This window comes from Mesoplodon mirus (assembly GCF_964341445.2).
Source record: "Mesoplodon mirus genome assembly, chromosome: 20".
Taxonomy (NCBI): domain Eukaryota; kingdom Metazoa; phylum Chordata; class Mammalia; order Artiodactyla; family Ziphiidae; genus Mesoplodon; species Mesoplodon mirus.
Window position 1 is genome coordinate 11,499,437 of NC_138996.1, and position 18,692 is coordinate 11,518,128.

Here is an 18,692-nt window from a genome sequence, read left to right on the forward strand (position 1 = left end):
AAAGTAGATGGCTTATGCCCTCAGACGACTTATCATCTAATGATATGTGACAACCACAAAAAAGTACTGTCCCTAAACATAGATTAGAGACAGCTGTTTAAACCCCAGACCTCACAAACAAAATCTAACAAATGGGGAGAGAAGTGGTGTTCCACTGATAAATTGCAAAGAAAACATTGCAACGACGGTCAACCTTTTCAAACCTCTTCTTATTTCTTCACCCTCTTCCTCACTCCCTAAACACACAAAGAAAATAAAGCCCACTTGACATGGCTTCCCCTTTTAATATTTTGATTATGGTCTATAATGATTATGATCAAGCAGAGAGACTCTGGGGTCCACAGGCCTAGATGTGAATCATGGCTCTATGGGCCCCTGGTCAATTACATAAACTTTCTAGACCTCAGTTTCTTCATCAGTAAAATAGAAAGAATAATAGCATTAACCTCATATAACTGTTGTGAGAATGAACTAAGACAATCTACATAAGGGACTCAGAACATTACCAGGCAAGCAGTAAGTACTCAGTAATACTATTATAAGCATTATAATATATACATAGATCATTGCCATATTATTTATGTATACACACATTCACACACTCTTTTTTTAAAAAAAGGGATCACAGGGGCTTCCCTGGTGGCGCAGTGGTTGAGAGTCCACCTGCTGATGCGGGGGACACGGGTTCGTGCCGCGGAGCAGCCGGGCCCATGAGCCATGGCCGCTGAGCCTGCGCGTCTGGAGCCTGTGCTCCGCAACGGGAGAGGCTGCAATGGTGAGAGGCCCGCGTACCGCAAAAAAAAAAAAAAAAAAAAAAAAAAAAAAGGTATCATACTTTACATACTGTTTTGGTAACCTTTTTTAAACTTACGATGTAGTACGAACATTTTTACACATCCTTAGTCTTCCACAACTCTCTCCCATCATTTTTAATGGCTTCCAAGTACGCAATTACATGAATGTACCCCGAAGTGTTTAACCAACCTCCTGTGGTCAGACAGTTAGGTTGTTTCCATTGTTTGACTTTATAAACACCCTGGGAGGAACCACCTCATAGGGCTTTCTTGTACACATTTTTGTTTGTTGCCTTAGGATGAATTCCCAGAACTGGATCAAAAGAAATGCAATTAAAATATTCTAAAAAGAATATAAACACATTACAGAAAATAGGAAAAAGAGGGAAAAATACAATTCTACCACACTAATACAACTACTAATATAATTTGGATGATTAAGATATTCTGAAGTTTTCATTTTTACTTAGAAGAATACAGGCTTCAAATAAAAAATGGGCAGATGTTTATTATTTCTGCTCCTTTCTGAAATCCACTAAAATGACAAAAAAAGAACTAAAAAAAATTAATAATAAGCATAAACCCACAATGAAAAAGAGAATGGGAAGTGGATGACAACAACCAGAAGATGTGATCAAGATTCTGAGAACTGAAAACCAGGCCAGAGGAGTGATAACTGACTTAGTGGATGGGAGGAAACTAAAATCCATGCCATGACTTAAAATCCACGACTGACTTTAAAAGAAGCAGCTAGACCCTCCAGAGCCCCTCCTTGACCCTGAAAGGCAGAAGGTTTACCCTCTAGAGAGGCTGAACCAGACGGGTTCTGGATCAAGAACATCAGGCACTGCTGAGGGAAGGATGAAGCATCTTAGTGAAAGGAGCGTATTTAAGTGAAAGTGGACATACCTACTGAAAGGTAAGATTCCGGCCCTTTCCCCAGCTTGGTTCCCAGAATGCCGGCAGCAAAGCTCACACACTGCCCACCCCCACCCCAGACAGGAGACTGGAAAACTCTCCTATGAGCAACTTACAGATCCAAGAGAAAAGACTGGGGAGTTTGCCCCAAGGAAATGTCAGTTACCTGCATAAGCTATGGTGAAGCTTGTCCCTGCGTGGAGGAACAAGCACCCTCCCACCACGTCGAAAAAGATCAATAGACTTTTGAGAAAGGCCCCTAACATGAAACACCCCAAAACAAACCAAACTAACCAAAAAGAAGAACTCAGAAAAAACAAGGCAGGACACAAGAGAAAATCTCTAAAAAAGAAAAAATACTGCATTCTTGAAATAAGAACGAGAGGCTCTAAAAGATTTAGAAAGCAAGAAAATGCTCTGAGCAGTTAAATGTATGAGAAAAAAATATCAACTTTTCTTTTTTTTTTTTTTTTTTTTGTGGTACGTGGGCCTCTCCCTGCTGTGGCCTCTCCCATTACAGAGCACAGGTTCCGGACGCACAGGCTCAGCGGCCATGGCTCATGGGCCCAGCCGCTCCGCGGCATGTGGGATCTTCCCGGACCGGGGCACGAACCCGTGTCCCCTGCATCGGCAGGCGGACTCCCAACCACTGCGCCACCAGGGAAACCCTCAACTTTTCTTTTGAAAGATAAAGTTGAGGAAATCTTCCAGAAAGTGGAAAAAAAGAAAAAGTTATAGAAGCCATAAAGGATAGGAAATTTGGAGACAGAGGCTCTAGAAAGCAAGAACGAAGAAAATGAATGGGAGTAAATCATTCAAAAATTAATACTGGGTCTGAACTGAAGGACAGCATAGTGAATGAGGCAAGGCATGCCCAAGCACATCATTCTAAAATTTCATATCATCAGGAATAAAAAAATCATGAAAGTTTCTAAAAAGAAAAAAAAATTTTAATTAATTAATTTTTATTAGTTATCCATTTTATACATATTAGTGTATATATGTTAATCCCAATCTCCCAATTCATCCCACCACCACCCACCACCCTCCACTTTCCCCCCTTGGTGTCCATGTTTGTTCTCTACATCTGTGTCTCTATTTCTGCCCTGCAAACCATTTCATTTGTATCATTTTTCTAGATTCCACATATATGCATTAATATACGATATTTGTTTTTCTCTTTCTGACTTGCTTCACTCTGTATGACAGTCTCTAGGTCCATCCACGTCTCTCTGCAAATGACCCAATTTCGTTCCTTTTTATGCTGAGTAATATTCCATCATATATATGCACCACATCTTCTTTATCCATTCGTCTGTCAAAGGGCATTTAGGTTTCTTCCATGACCTAGCTATTGTAAATAGTGCTGCAGTGAACATTGGGGTGCATGTGTCTTTTTTTTTTTTGGCTGCGTTGGGTCTTCGTTGCTGTGTGCAGCGAGCGGGGGGCTACTCTTCATTGCGGTGCAAGAGCTTCTCACTGTGGTGGCTTCTCTTGTTGCGGAGCCCAGGTTCTAGGTGCGCGGGCTTCAGAAGTTGTGGCTCGCAGGCTCTAGAGTGCAGGCCCAGTAGTTGTGGCGCATGGGCTTAGTTGCTCCACGACATGTGGGATCTTCGCGGACCAGGATTTGAACCTGTGTCCCCTGCATTGGCAGGCAGATTCTTAACATTGCGCCACCAGGGAAGCCCATATATGTCTTTCTGAATCATGGTTTTCTCAGGGTATATGCCCAGTAGTGGGATTGCTGGGTCATATGGTAACTCTATTTTTAGTTTTTTAAGGAACCTCCATACTATTCTCCATAGTGGCTCTACCAATTTACATCCCCACCAACAGTGCAAGAGGGTTCCCTTTCCTCCACACCCTCTCCAGCATTTGTTGTTTGTAGATTTTCTGATGATGCCCATTAAGGAAAAAAAATTGTAAAGTCACTTAAAAAGACTGAGAATTAGAATAGCAATTGAAGACAAAGGAGAAATTCTGAGGGAAATGGTTTTAACCCTGAATTCTCTACCCAGCCAAACTATAAATCAAGTGCACTCATATAAAAACACAGTTTCAGACACTCAACGTCTCAAGAAATTTACCTTCTTTTCTCAGGAAGCTCTTGGTGGATGTGCTTTGATAAAACAGGGGAGTAAGAAAAGGAGAAGAAGAAATGGTGATGGGAAAGCTGATTGGAGATCCAAAAAGAATTTAGTGGCTAATGAAGACATAATTTTTCCCCCCTCACGTAACAGTCAAAGGTAAGTGCTCCAGGTCTGCAGGGTAACTGCTCCATTTAGTCATTCAGGGAACCAGACTCCTTCTATCTTTCTTCTCTGCCGCCCCTTACAGCAGTGGTGCTCACAGAGTGGTCTTACCAGCATCACTTGAGAACCTGTCAGAAATGCAAGTTTTCAGGTCCCAACATCAGGTCTAAAGAATCAGAAACTCTGGGGTGGATCCCAGAAATGTGTTTTAACAAGCCTTCCTTGTAATTTTGATAGATGCTAAAGTTTGAGAATGACTATTTTAGGGCATTGTCCTTTTCTATATGATCAAAGTTTGACGGCAGGCACTTTCATGTTCCAGTTCACCAGAGGGAAAAGTGTGGAGGTTTTTACGGAAAGGCCAGGAAGTGGCATACATTGCTTCCACTTGCATCCACTGGCAAAACCTAGTCACGTGGTAAAGCCTAGCTTCAAGGGTGAGTTGGGAAGTGTAATCTTCAGCTGGGTAGCCACATATTAGATACAATTCCGTTACTGTGGAAGAAGGAAAGAATGGATTTGGGAGGATAATCAGCAGTTTCTACCATGTACAGGATCCAGGCAACCAGGACTCCAGTACAGGAGAGCAGAAAAGATAAATGCCAGAATGATGTTTTAGGGACCTCCCAGAATGTCCCAATCACAAACCAGAGCTGTGACTCAGGCCACAGAGCAACCAGTCCAGATGAACAGGAGAGCTGCAAAAGCTCCAGGAGGGTTGCCAAGGAAAATAATGAACCCAAGAGAATACCTGTATTTGAATGTATTGACAGGAGATTTTGTGGATGAATTAATAATAGGTACATAGAACACTAAACAGAATACAAAAAAAAAAAGATAGAAAAGTATTAATTCCAGGGAAAACAAAAAGTTGAATGAGAAAGGAAACATAATTACATGATTTTATGTGGCTTAGCTGGGAATAATATTTACATAGTCATAATGTAAATACTTAATATTGATCTAACCAAAAACGGTGATGTAACTATACTGGGAGACTGAGCAGAGGGAAAATGTGTGCAGGCCAGTTTAGCGATAATAAACAACATTTATATAGCTGTGTATATTATACTGTGTGCCAGAAATTATTCTAAGCTCTTTATATATTCAACTTTTAATCTTCATAAACATTCTAGGAAGTAAATACTATTACCATCTATATTACACATGGGAAAACTGAGGCACACAGCAGTTAAGCAACTTGCATAAGCTCACAAAATTAATAAGTATTAGACCTGGGATTTAAACCAGGTAATTTCTCTCCAGAGTCCACGCTCTCAGTTACTATGCCACCTAGTCTCACTTTCCGTGGTAGGAAGTCAAGAGACAAGACCTGGGCTTCCCTGGTGGCGCAGTGGTTGAGAGTCTGCCTGCCGATGCAGGGGATATGGGTTCGTGCCCCGGTCTGGGAAGATCCCACATGCCGCGGAGTGGCTGGGCCCGTGAGCCACGGCTGCTGAGCCTGCGTGTCCGGGAGAGGCCACGGCAGTGAGAGGACCTCGTATCGCAAAAAAAAAAAAAAAAAAAAAAAGAGAGAGACAAGACCTAAAAGAATCAATAAACTGAGAAATACAAGCTAAGCATGTTATTTACAAGGACATAAATCCTGAGAAGAAACAGATAAGTTTAAAGTGATTGCTTCTGATCAGGAAGTAACTGGGAGTGGTCCAGGAATTGCTGTTTCTCTTGTTATTGTTGTTACAGGCCCAGTAGTCATGTTTGTTTGGCTTTTTAAATCTTTTAAACAGCACTTTGATCCAAATAAATTTTTAAAAAGAGAGATGACAGAAAGAATGGGGCTGGCTAAGTTACCTTAGAGAATGGAGAGAGTGACCCAGAAGAGAAGGTCAAAAAGTCCCTAATGGGTAAAATATGCAAGGGAGCTATGAACTGGGAAAGTTACAGAAAAAGAGAGAAGTTTCCACAAGAAGTGGAAGCGAAAGGATGGTATTCTTGGAGAAATTACAAGCAGAAAGTAAGAGAGCCAGACAGAATGAGAAGGGGAGAGATTGAATAAGATAGGGCAGAGACATTTTCCCTGGGCTGTAGACCCAAAATGGGAGCAGCAAACTCCATGGAAATTCTGTGGGCTAAATCCAGGGAAGCTTCTGAGGTAGCATTCCAGGGGCTTTACGTAGAGCAGTTTTGACGTGTGCCTCTACCATGAGACTCCTTCCTCAGATGAAATAAACAACTCTGGCCTTAAAACTGAAGGTAGCAGGAAGGCTGAACTGCAAAGCCATACTGAGGTGACTGATTAAAAGCCAATTACGTGTCAATCTAAGCCAAACCAAAGTAAGTAAGAAAATGTTACTTGTCTACTCTGTGGCCTTGGGGCAGGCAGGTAAGTCAAATTCTCAGAGCCTGGTGTTTCTGTTGCAAAAAAAATTCGCTATGTAACAAATCCTGTATATGTATAGTACTCATAACTTTCAGAGTCATTTTTCATTTTCCATTTCCCTGAGTCAGTTTTTCCGGAGATAAAATTGAGGGCGGGGGGAGGTGTGGAGGTGTGGGAGGGGGTGAGGAATGAAATGTGTTGCATAAAATCACATAACTAGTTAATAGTGGAACCCAAATTCTAGTCCCACACATAGTTCACTTTTGTTTGTAAATGTTGTCTCAACTGAGTCAGTAAAAAAAACAAGCAAACAACAACAAAAATATATATGTATGTATGTATATATGATTCCAATTTATAAAGGAGGAAGCCAAGATATAGCTCACATCAGCTGGCTGGCTGGCATCAGAACCAGGACCCAAACCCAAGTGTTTCGGTGCTAAATTAAGGGCTTTTCAAATACACGATATCTGTTGTGAGTAAATAAGACAGTCAATTATAATTATGGGGCGGGAGGAGAGAAGCAGCGGCTCCCAGCCTCCAGGTTGGGGACCAGCAGACATGGGCGTGGGCACCCGTCTCCCCAGGAAGGCCAGATTTTAAACTCGGTCCTGTTTTCAGAACACCCATTTGCCCGATTTTTTTTTTTTTTTTTTTTTTTTGCGGTATGCGGGCCTCACTGTTGTGGCCTCTCCCGTTGTGGAGCACAGGCTCCGGACGCGCAGGCTCAACGGCCATGGCTCACGGGCCCAGCCGCTCCGCGGCACGTGGCATCCTCCTGGACCGGGGCACGAACCTGTGTCCCCTGCATCGGCAGGCGGACTCTCAACCACTGCGCCACCAGGGAAGCCCCTACCCGATGTTTTGATTTGGAAAATACGATCACAGAAATAGTGACAGCTAAGATTTACTCATGGGCCGTGACTGTGGTGAGTCCAGGTCACGGATTCAGGAGACACAGCTGAGCGAAGCTAGAGGCAGGAGGGCCAAGGGCATAACCCCTGCATCTTCCTCTGGTTCTGGGCCCTGGGCCACAGCATCCCTCCCGGAGCAGCCCCGCCCCGGCCCCGCTCGCAGCCCAGTCGGCCCCGCGCTCACCTCCGGAGGCCGCTCCGCCCTCCCCGCCGGGCCGCGAGCCGGAATCGGGCCCTAGGCCGCCGCTTCAGGCCCAGCTCGGCCCACGTGGCCGGTCCCAGACACTCCCTCCGGGTCTGCGTTCCGGTCTCCAGGCCTGGCCCGCAGTGATCGCGACAGGAACGAGCCGCCGGGGCCTCGGCCGCCGCGAAGCCGGGAAGCCTGCGCAGCCTGCCCTGCCGGGCTCCCCGAGGAGGCCCGGCCGCGACCACGGAGGGGCGATCGGAGAGCCGGGCCCCGCGGCCCACCGTCCCGGAGACCCTCCTCTCTGGGAGGGGCAGGTGGGCCTCCAGGGCCACGCCTCCCGGTGGACGCCGAGGCTCGGAGCCCCAGACCAGCAAAGCAAAGATTTACCGGGCTGCCCGGGGCCCGCACCCCTGCCCGAGGCCGTGCGCCCCGCCCCACCGCCTTTTAACGGGGAATGCTGACAAGTCGAATACAGCGGGAATAACAGCCATTTGTTCTGGTTATCGCTGCCGGTATTGAAGCCAGATGTGTGTGTTGCTGACATTGACATGGTACATCTGGCTGGGTTTTTGGTTTCCATCGCGGAGTCTACCACATCCACCGTGGTCTGCGGGAAGAGAGGACGCGACCATCTGGAAGTCATTGCAGCTGTCACGCTTCAAGGGGACCCTGTACCACAGAGAAGAGAATTCAATACGTAACTGAGCGAAATTATCCAGCTCGTCTTGTCAGTCCAGATTTCAAACACATGCAGGAAAACAGCACCCGCGTTCTGGCGCCCTCCCTCCGCCGGTGGTGCCCGCGGGCACCTTCACCCACCGCGCCAGGGGCCTGAGGGGTCCCTGTGGGAAGACACTGGCTGCGAGGTCACGTTCATCACTGCCAGAATCTTTTGTTGCTCTTGGATAGGCTCTTTCTTCTTCCTTTTGATCCCAGTTTGCTGGAAGTTTTAAATTAAACATTGCTTAGTCTTTCCCCCCACTTCCGGTTATAACCCCCTCCTTCTCATGGCATTCAAGGCTCTAGCCCTACCCTACCTATTCAATTTCATCTCCCTTCCTTTCCCAAGGAAAATACTACTCATCATCAAGGCTGAAATGAGTCATGCTTATTCTGATCCCAACCTTGCCTTTTGTCTGAAATCCCTTTCTTTCTCTGTTCTCTTCATGCCAATCCAAATCTTCTTTTTTTTTTTTGATGTGGACCGTTTTAAAAGTTTTTGTTGAATTTATTGCAATATTGCTTCTGTTTTATGTTTTGGGTTTTTGGGTTTTTTTGGCCGCAAGGCATGTGGGATCTTAGCTCCCCAAGCAGGGATCAAAACTGCATCCCCCCTACATTAACCACTGGACTGCCAGGGAAGTCCCAATCCAAATCTTCTTAAGGCTTCAAGATCCACCTCAAGTTTATTTTCATCTTTGAAGCCCTTCCTGACCACTCAAGCCTCCACTGGTCTCTCCTTCTGTGTGTTTTAATGAAGTATAAACACTTGGAGAGGAAATACTGGTTTACATTTTTCTTCTGTCTCCTTCAGCAGCCAGCATTGCATCCTGAAGTATAGTAAGGCATCCATAAACACCTGTCAAATAAAAGCACAAGTTAGTGTTTTCTTTCCACATAATTTCCTTGCCTTCTACTTTACCTTTCACGACAAGACTCAATGTCTAGGTAAAATGTGTCTTGAACTCTTTGGAAAGATGGGTTTAAAAAGCTAGCAAATGAGTAATATTAATACTTGAAGAGGGACTTCCCTGGCAGTCCAGTGTCTGAGACTTCGCCTTGCGAGGCAGGGGGTGCGGGTTGGATCCCTAGTCGGGGAGCTAGGATCCCACATGCCTCATGGCCAAGAAGCCAGAACATAGAACAGAAGCAATGTTGTAACAAATTCAATAAAGACTTTAAAAGGTGGACCACATTTTTAAAAAAATCTTTAAAAACAAAAATACTTGAAGAATTCTATCAGTTAGAGAGTTCATTAATTTGGAGTCTGCCTGTTACGGTGCACTGATAATTGATTTTTTTTTTTTTTAAGTGAAGTGCATTGGAAACAGAGCAAGATCACAAGTCAGGGGGTTTGCATTCTATTCCTGAGAGTGTCCCTGACTTGCTTGGTGACCTTGGACAGTCACTTACCTTCCTCATACCTCAAATCTCCCTCTGTAGAAAGGGCAGGATGTAGCCTCTTCCTGGTCATGAACAGAGCTGGGGCCGCTTTCCTGTGACGAGGTAGATTCCTCACAGAACAGCTTTTCTCCACCAGTTCTGGATCTATTCTGGAGTTAGAGGGCAGCAGTCTTCATCATTTAGTGTTTCACCTGCCCAGCACCAAAACAACATGGATACATAAATGACATGGAGGAAATGCAGAGTAAGGAATCAGGCACGTGCAAGAGCAGGATTTAGCCTTTGTGAGGGTCCAGCATTTTCCAAATCCAGACAAGCCATTGCAGCAAGTGTTGGGAAAGACTGGGCATTCCAGCCATAGATAAAGTCTCTTGGGGGGTGTTCCTCACTGTGCATTGACAAGGACTCGAAGCGCCCTGATCTAGCCTTGCTATACAGGATGGATAAGAGCACAGGAGGATAAGTAGAATCTAGAAATAAAGGGGAGGGATGGAGAGAGGGGAATACTAAAGAAGAAAGAGAATGCACCTCCCTGGTGGGGCCACCCAGCTAAAGAGGATGTTTCACTTGCATGGGAGGAAGCCACGTTACAGGAAAAGAAGGGAATCGGGAGACCGAGGTTCCAGTAGGTCTCTGCTCTGTGGGTGAGCAGGTGCATTTCCCTCTCTGACCCTCATCTGTAAAACGAGACACTTAGATGAATTATATCTAAGGTCTGTTAGCTCTTACATTATACAATTCATTTAAAAACCATCTTTGAGCCCAAACCAGCATTTCCTTCTGACTAAACTCCAAATCCCAGCCCTAGTCTGTCCTGAACTCATGGGGCTCTAAGACATAGAAGGGAATTTCGGGCATCAAATTTCTGAAATCTCTTTACTCCATTCCTTCCAATTTCTTCAAATGGAAGAAGAAACTTTCTTCCCTTCTCCCAGACAAGTTACAGTAGGAAGATTGCAGATTAATGACCTAGAAAAACCTTCCTCAAGTGGAATGATAATTAAGCTCCATTAAATCATAACTCCTGGCTTCTGCTTTTGGCTCTTGCTACTAAGTCCAGAATTGAATAATTCCTCCCCCCGCCCGGGGCTGTTGAATTAAAAGTGCATAAGCTCTAGGGAACAATCTGCTCACTTCCACTATATCCGCAGTCACCCTCCTTTCTGTCTGAACACTCAAAAAAAAAAAAAAAATCACTAGGTGTGTCTGACTCCAGGAACTAGGATGGTCATTTCTAATTTGTCTCGGTTTATGGACAACTTGACAATTTGACTAACTACTAAAGATCCAGGACTATATCATCCTCTCATAAAAAGCCAATAAAAAAGCCTATTAATGCAGCCCATTAGTTGGCTAAAAATGAAAGGTTATGCAATCATTGTCTTAGCTGAGAGGAACTAAGCTCTCCAGGAAGAGTTCACTCCACACCCAGAGGCATCAAAAGGGAAGTTCATGTCTCTCTGCTGCCATTTGCTTTGCTTAAATATTTAAGCATGTGACCCTTTCTTCCCTCCCTGAACTATTCTTCTGTCTAAGTGGACCTCTTGCTTTCCTTGTAAAATGCCTTTCTCCAAATCTACTCCCTCTCCAGGACATTTCCTCTCACCTTTCTCTGCTGTGCTGTCTTGGGGGTGAAGCCCTACAAGTCTCCATGCTCAGGCCTTCCTTACATCATCACGCAGTTTGAGGGGTTCCAGGAAAACCTTCAAAAAATGCTCTCCTCAATTCTGCTCTTAGATTCCTCAGGACCTTTGAAAGCCCCCTGGATGGGATTATGGGTACCATATCCTTTTATCCTGAGCAAAGGGCTCTCTCCTTTTCTAAACTCCTGGAATTCTGAGTGATTTCTCCGGCACTCTTCATCTGGCGATTTGCTCTAGGACCTTGGGCAGATCGCTCTCCTTTCTAGACCACAGCTTCCCCTTTGTAGAATGACTACAAGAAGAGACACCCTAACTCGCAGCAGGAAACTCTGGCGCAGCCCAAAGACAAGCTCTGGCTGGAAAGATGGTAGAAGAACCAAGTCTCAACAATCTTTCACTCTGACCACATAGGGCCAAACCACCTTGACATGCAGTCTCATCTCTGCGTGCATCTTGTCACACATATGTGTATTGAAAGGATGATGTGTGGACCATGTTAGGTCCCCTCCACTTGCCTAGCATTGTCTAGAACATGAAAATCAGTATGTGATTGATTTCATCTTGTGCTCAACTTAACTTTCAATATAACTCAAGGTACCTCTGAAGAAGGATATAGTTCAGGATCCATCTAAATGGAATCCATCTGAAGGAATCAGAAGGAATTGATACTTTCTGGCACGGAGAATGTTCTGCTCCTGATATTTTAGCAATAAATTCGACCTTTGTTTTTCTGGCAGCCAAGGCATAAGGGGTCATGCTTGCTGGACAAATAGTGGGTTCAATAAATATTTTTTTTCATTGACTCTCGACCACCTTTTAGTTGGGAAGGAAAAATACTGATTGAGAAGTCCCAGAAGAATGGAGAATAGGATAAGTGGCTAGAGAGGTCTTCAGCAAAGGAAGAACCCTAAGAACAAGCTTCAAACTCCCCTGTTTCCACCCTGTTGCCAAGGGTGGACCCTTCTGAGAAATTCCCATGATGCATGTGGGCCACCGGCATGGCCCCGGGGTGTGCGGCATGTCCATGCCTCTGCGGCCAACGGGCGGAGGCCCCGTGGCTCCCCGCAGCAGTTCCCTTCTAGGAAGGAAGCTCCATCTTGATCTGAAGGTCAGATGATTCTTTGAGGAGAATATAGTATTTTCTCTTTTACCCAATCACACATCTTTGGAAGGGAAAAAAGGCAACCCTCTACCATAGATCCTTAAGCCTGAGAGCCCACCAGCTGCAGAGCTGTCCCAGAGAATCCCTCATTACATAAAGCCTCTGCCACTGACTAGGGGATGAATGCGGCAACCCCCCCACCCCACCCCCTGCCCCACCCACAGTCAGCTGTTGCCCCTCAGATTCCCAAAGCTTGCCCCTGGGGTCCATTGTCAAGCCCAAGCTCAGCCCCAATCGTCTTTGTGTGAAAGATTGCTTAGTTAGATCCCTGAAATTCTCTGGCTTTCCCAACAGATGGGGAAGTCCTCTTTATCCTTACTTCTCCTCAGCTGCCACACTCCTGCCCAGCTGCCACTCTAGAAAGCACTTTCTCTGCTGCTCTTTCCCAGATGCACGCTCTTTCTACCATGGGATCCTCAAAGTTATTTCTGTTTGCTCCAGTGGGGAGCTAGGCACGTAAGTCCCCCCAACCCTGTATCTGGCATCCTTACGGCCCTCTCCACCAACTCAGTCACATTTGGAGACCTAATTGGCCTTGCTCCACGGTGCCCCAACCCCAAACTCTTAAAACCAATAAGACAGAGTTGGAAATGACCATACAAGGTCATTGGGTCCAGCCTCTTGGACAGGTGAACATGCAACTCATATTGAGACAATGATTCTACCCCATTCTCCCCCATCTCCTGCTGAACCACCCTTGCAGGTGATGAGTTCTTCCTTCAATTAAACCCGACTTTTTCCTGCCCTAATTGAGGCTCCAATTCTCATCTCATCCATTGGGTCCGTGACAAATCCCTAACTAGTGTTTTCTTTCTGTCCTTGGCTTTCTCTTCAGCGGGGAAAGTTTCCCCAGAAATAAAACTCTGATTGTTCTGCTCCTTCCTTCCCGCCCGCCTCCTCTAAGCACCCTCTAAATCAGACCCAAGGCTCCAGAGGGACTAATATCCTTTCTCTCGCAGCTGGTCTGAGTTTTGCCGTCTGGGAGACTGGGCTTAGAACAGCTTGAAGTTAGCACAGAGGCGAATGAAGCTTTAAATCTCCAGCATTTAACAGCTTCTCTGCAGCCTCAGAGGTAACTGGATTTTGTTGCCTGCTTCCTCTCATCTCTCGGTATATCTATGTAATCTCTGTTCACTGGAACCTGACTCCAACTCGCTGTCTGCAGTGCTGAAAGAGAGAAGGTGGAGGAAGAAAAATTAATAGACACAGACCCATAAAAATAACAGGCTCTCTAGAGCACACATGAAGAAATAATTAAACAGAGTAAATTTGGAGGGTGGGGAGAGGGGCGGAGGGCTGAGCAGGCTGAGACTGATGCCTCTGACTTCCACTCTTGGAAGGACTATGGCTCAGCGGAGAGGGATTTGGGGGCTTTTTTCCTTTGTTCTGATGGGTTGGACTCACTAAGCTCTTTAAAGGCTGGGAGGGTGCCTTATACTTCTTTGTATTCCCCCATAGCGTTCTCAAACCATGCCGCACCCCAGTGAGAAAAGGAAATTTGATATTTATTGAGGGTTCATTGTGTGCCAGGTACAGTGTCAGATGCTTTACGTCCTGGCTGAGGATCAGTTGAGTGTGTTTCAGACTTCAGAGATGCCTGCAATCTCTTTCCAGTGCCGCGGGATCAATCCCGCATCCCTACTACTTCAAGAGCTTGTGATGCTGAGGCCAAAAAATACCTTCTCACACCTTACCTGGACTACCTTCTTCCTTTCCTCCCTTCAGTTGGCAGAAGCTTTTGCTGTGATGGCAAGGGAAGGAAGGAGGTTAGTGTTTAGAGATCACTTAAATATCTAAAAATGTGTAAGTCAGGACTTCCCCGGTGGTCCAGTGGTTAAGACTCTGCACTTCCACTGCAGGGGGCGCGGGTTGGATCCCTGGTCGGGGACCTAAGATCCCACATGCGTGCGGTGTGGCCAAAAAAAACCAGAAATAAAACAAAAAACTACACTTCAATATTTTTTAATTAATTAAAAAATAAAAATAAAAATGTGCAGGTGAGTGAGCTTCTAATAATGGCCCTGGATAGGGAGAGGACTGAGGGGTGGATACGGCGACCCCCCTTTCTCACAAGTCTGTCCATCCCTCTTGCCTCCATCATTTTGACTAAAGGAAAAAACCTTGAAGAGGAGCGATCCTCCGCTGCTATGACTTTCCATCAATACTCTGTGATCATTACTTTATAATTTTTCAATAATTTGAGGATAAATATTTGTGATGTTGTGATTTATAATAAGAAATATGTATTTGGTCTTCATCGCTGTGTGAGACTAGGAGTTCTTCAGCCCTTGGAACTGCCTAAGTGAAGAGAGCCTTGAAGGTGTCTTTAGTTATGTTAACGAGGTGATTTTGGGAAAGCCCGTAGGTCACCTAGGATGGGAGCTGGTCACTAGGGAAACCAACCGAGTGTTTGGAGGTTTGAAACTCTAAGTCCCGCCCCCACGCCACCTCAGGGAGGGGGGAGGAGCTGGAGACTGAGTTCAATCACCAATGGCCAATGTGTTAATCAATCATGCATGTGTGACAAAGCCTCCGTCACACCCCAAAGGGTGGGGTTCAGAGAGCTCCCGGGTTGTGGAGATGTGAAGCGAATGGCTCCCCTGGAGGGGGCGTGGAAACTCCGCGTCCCATCCCACATAACTTGCTCTGCACATCTCTTGCATCGGGCTGTTCCTGAATTGCATCCTTTTATAATAAACTGGTGATCTAGTAAGTAAAACTTTTAGTTCTGTGAGTCACTCCAGCAAAGTAACCGAACCCAAGGTCATAGGAATCTTCAATCTGTAGTTGGTGGGTCAGAAGCATAGGTAATAATGTGGACTTGCAGTTGACATCTGAAGGGGGCGGGGGGGCTGGAGGTAGTCTCGTGGGACTAAGCCCTTAACCTGTGGGATCAGATGCTCTCTCCAGGTAAATAATGGCAGAGTTGAGTTCAATTGTAGGACAACCAGCTGGTGTCTGAGAACTGCCTGGTGTAGAAAAGCCCCCCAATATCATAACATTAAATGAGAAGTTTCAGAATACAGAGAAGGCAGACCTGGATGAGCACCCAGAAGAGCAACTGGCAGCGAGAACACTGAGCATTGGGAATAAGACAGACTGGGTTCACCTCCTGATTCCTTCGTTTCGCATCTGTGGAAACGTTACTTCACTTCTCTGGATGCCTCTCTTACTCTTTTGCTCTATTTTTATTTTTAATTGAGACTATATATTTTTTTAAAAAATGGTCATGAAGAACCTAGGGGCAGGATGGGAATAAAGACGCAGACCTACTAGAGAATGGACTTGAGGACACGGGGAGGGGGAAGGGTAAGCTGGGACAAAGTGAGAGAGTGGCATGGACATATATACACGACCAAATGTAAAACAGATAGCTAGTGGGAAGCAGCCACATAGCACAGGGAGATCAGCTCGGTGCTTTGTGACCACCTAGAGGGGTGGGAGGGAGGGAGACGCAAGAGGGAAGAGATGTGGGGATATATGTATACATATAGCTGATTCACTTCGTTATAAAGCAGAAACTAACACACCATTGTAAAGCAATTATACTCCAATAAAGATGTTAAAGAAAAATAGACTATATTTTTGAGCAGTTTCAGGTTTACAGAAAAATTGAGCAGAAACTAGAGTTCCCTTAAACCCTCACATCTGCCACCCTCAGTTTCCCCTCTCATTAATACCTTCACTCTCGGTGGTGTACATTCTAGGGGTTTTGACAAATGTATAATGACATGTATCTGCACTGCGGTAACACATAGACTCATTTCTCTGCCTAAAAGTCCTCTGTGCTCCACCTATTCATCCTTCCCCTACCCCAACCCCAGGCAACCAATCATCTTTTGACTGTCTCTATAGTTTTGCTTTTCCCAGAACATCATATAGTTGGCGTCCTATAGTATGCAGCCTTGTCAGATTGGCTTCTCTCATTTAGCAATGGGCATTTAAGGATCTCTTGTGTCTTTTTGTGGCTTGGTAGTTCATTTGTCTTTATCACTGAATCTCTCTAATTTGTTTTATTGAAGCATAGCACATATACATTAAATTCCAATGAATTTTTACAAAGTGAGCACTCAAATACATTAGGATAATTACCAGCACCCCAGCACTCATTTCCCCTAGAGCCACCTCCCAGTTATTACCCCCTCCCCCCAAAATTACCACATTAGGGCTTCTAGAATCATAAATTAATTCAGCCAGTCTTTGAAGTTCATTTAAATGCAATCATAAAGTAAGTACTCTTTTGTGTCTGGTTTCTTTTCTTTGATATTTAGGTTCATCTGATCATAGTAATTTGTTCTTTTTTTAATTGCATAGTATACCACAATTCATCTCTCCATTTTACTGTTTACTGGGAAAATCTCTCTCTCTCTTTTTTTTTTTTTTGGCCACACTGCAGGGCTTGCGGGATCTTAGTTCCCGGACCTTGGATTGAACCCCGGCCCTCGGCAGTGAAAGCCTGGAGTCCTAACCACTGGACTGCCGGGGAATTACTGCTGCATTTTACTGTTGATGAGCATTTGTGTTATTTCCAGCTTGGGATTATTACAATACTGCTGCTATGAATATTCTTATACAGGTCTTTCAGTGAACATATGCTCACATTTCATTTGGGAATACACCCAAGAGTGGAATTTCCTGGGTAACTGTATTTTTAACTCTAATAGATAATGTCAGTTTACCAAAGTACCTGGATCAGTTTACACTCCCACAGTTTTTCATCCTCACCAACACTTTGTATTGTCAATATTTTATTTTCAGCCATTTTAGTCATGTGCTAGCTTGAGTTTGTATTATCCTGATGACTAATCAAATTGAGGACTGTCTCAGGTCAGATCCTTGAGAAACAGACTGAGATGGAGCTTTATATGCAGGAAGTTGGTTGGAGAACGCCCCTCAGAAGAGAGAAGGCAGCAGGATTGACTTCCCACTGAAATCGGCTTCTGCAGATCCCATGGGCAGCTCTGGAGCTGGCAGGACCTTCAGAATTGTTCTGCCTTGAGACAGGGAAGCCAGATCTTCATACCAGTACTGACCAATTGCTGGGATGTGGGCTGTCCCTGGGGAGGAGGATGACTTGGGGTAAAAAGTTCTCTTTTGTCAAAGGCAGTTCTCAGAGAGGGACAAAGCTGAGAGCAACTCGCCCAGAAGCTAAGGGATTGAGTGCTTTAGTCCTGAAGGAGATCTGAGCTACAGACTATAGCTCCATCTATAAACACCTCTTCACATGCTCATTGGTTACTTAGAGATCTTCTCTTGTGAATTACCTACTATACTGGCCATTTGCCAAATTCATTGTTTATTGGGTTGTCTTTTTTTTTTTCTTTTACTGAGTTGTATGAGTTCTTTGTATATTTGGAAGAAGAGTCCTTTGTCAGATATATGTAGTACAAAAACATATTGACTTTTCACTCTTCGTGGTCTTTTTTAATGAATGGAAAGCCTTAATTTAAACAAAGTTTTCTCCTTTTGGATGAGTTGGTTTGTGTGTGTGTGTGTGTGTGTGTGTGTGTGTGTGAGAGAGAGAGAGAGACCTGTTTATAAATCTTTACATACCATAAGGTCATGAAAATGTTCACATATGTTATCTTCTAGAAATTTTATTGTTTTACCCTTCACATTTGTCTTTGATCCACCCAGAATTGTGTATAGCTGTGTGGTAGGGATCTAATGTTTTTATCCAGTTGGACATGTATTTAATCTAGTAACATTTATTAAAATGATCATCCTTATCTCACTACATTTTTTTTTTTTCCCACGGTACACGGGCCTCTCACTGTTGTGGCCTCTCCCACTGCGGAGCACAGGCTCCAGATGCGCAGGCTCAGCGGCCATGGCTCACGCGCCCAGCCACTCCACGGCATGTGGGATCTTCCCAGACCGGGGCACGAACCCGTGTCCCCTGCATCGGCAGATGGACTCTCAACCACTGCGCCACCAGGGAAGCCCACTCACTACATTTTATTGATACCTTTGCCATGAGCCGGTGACTGCATGTATGAGGATATGTTTCTGAATCCTATTCTGTTCTATTGGTCTGTATGTCTACTTTTGCACCAATTCCACACAGTTTTAATTATGGTAAATCTATGTCTTATATCTGATAATATAACTCATTTCTTTTCTTTTTTTTTTTTTTTTTTGCGGTACGCAGGCCTCTCTCTGTTGTGGCCTCTCCCGTTGCAGAGCACAGGCTCCGGACGTGCAGGCTTAGCGGCCATGGCTCACGGGCCCAGCTGCTCCGCGGCATGTGGGATCTTCCCGGACCAGGGCACGAACCTGTGTCCCCTGCATCGGCAGGCAGGGCAACTTTTATTGCCCTTAAAAGTGAAAATTAAAAGAAGTATCTATAAAACACCT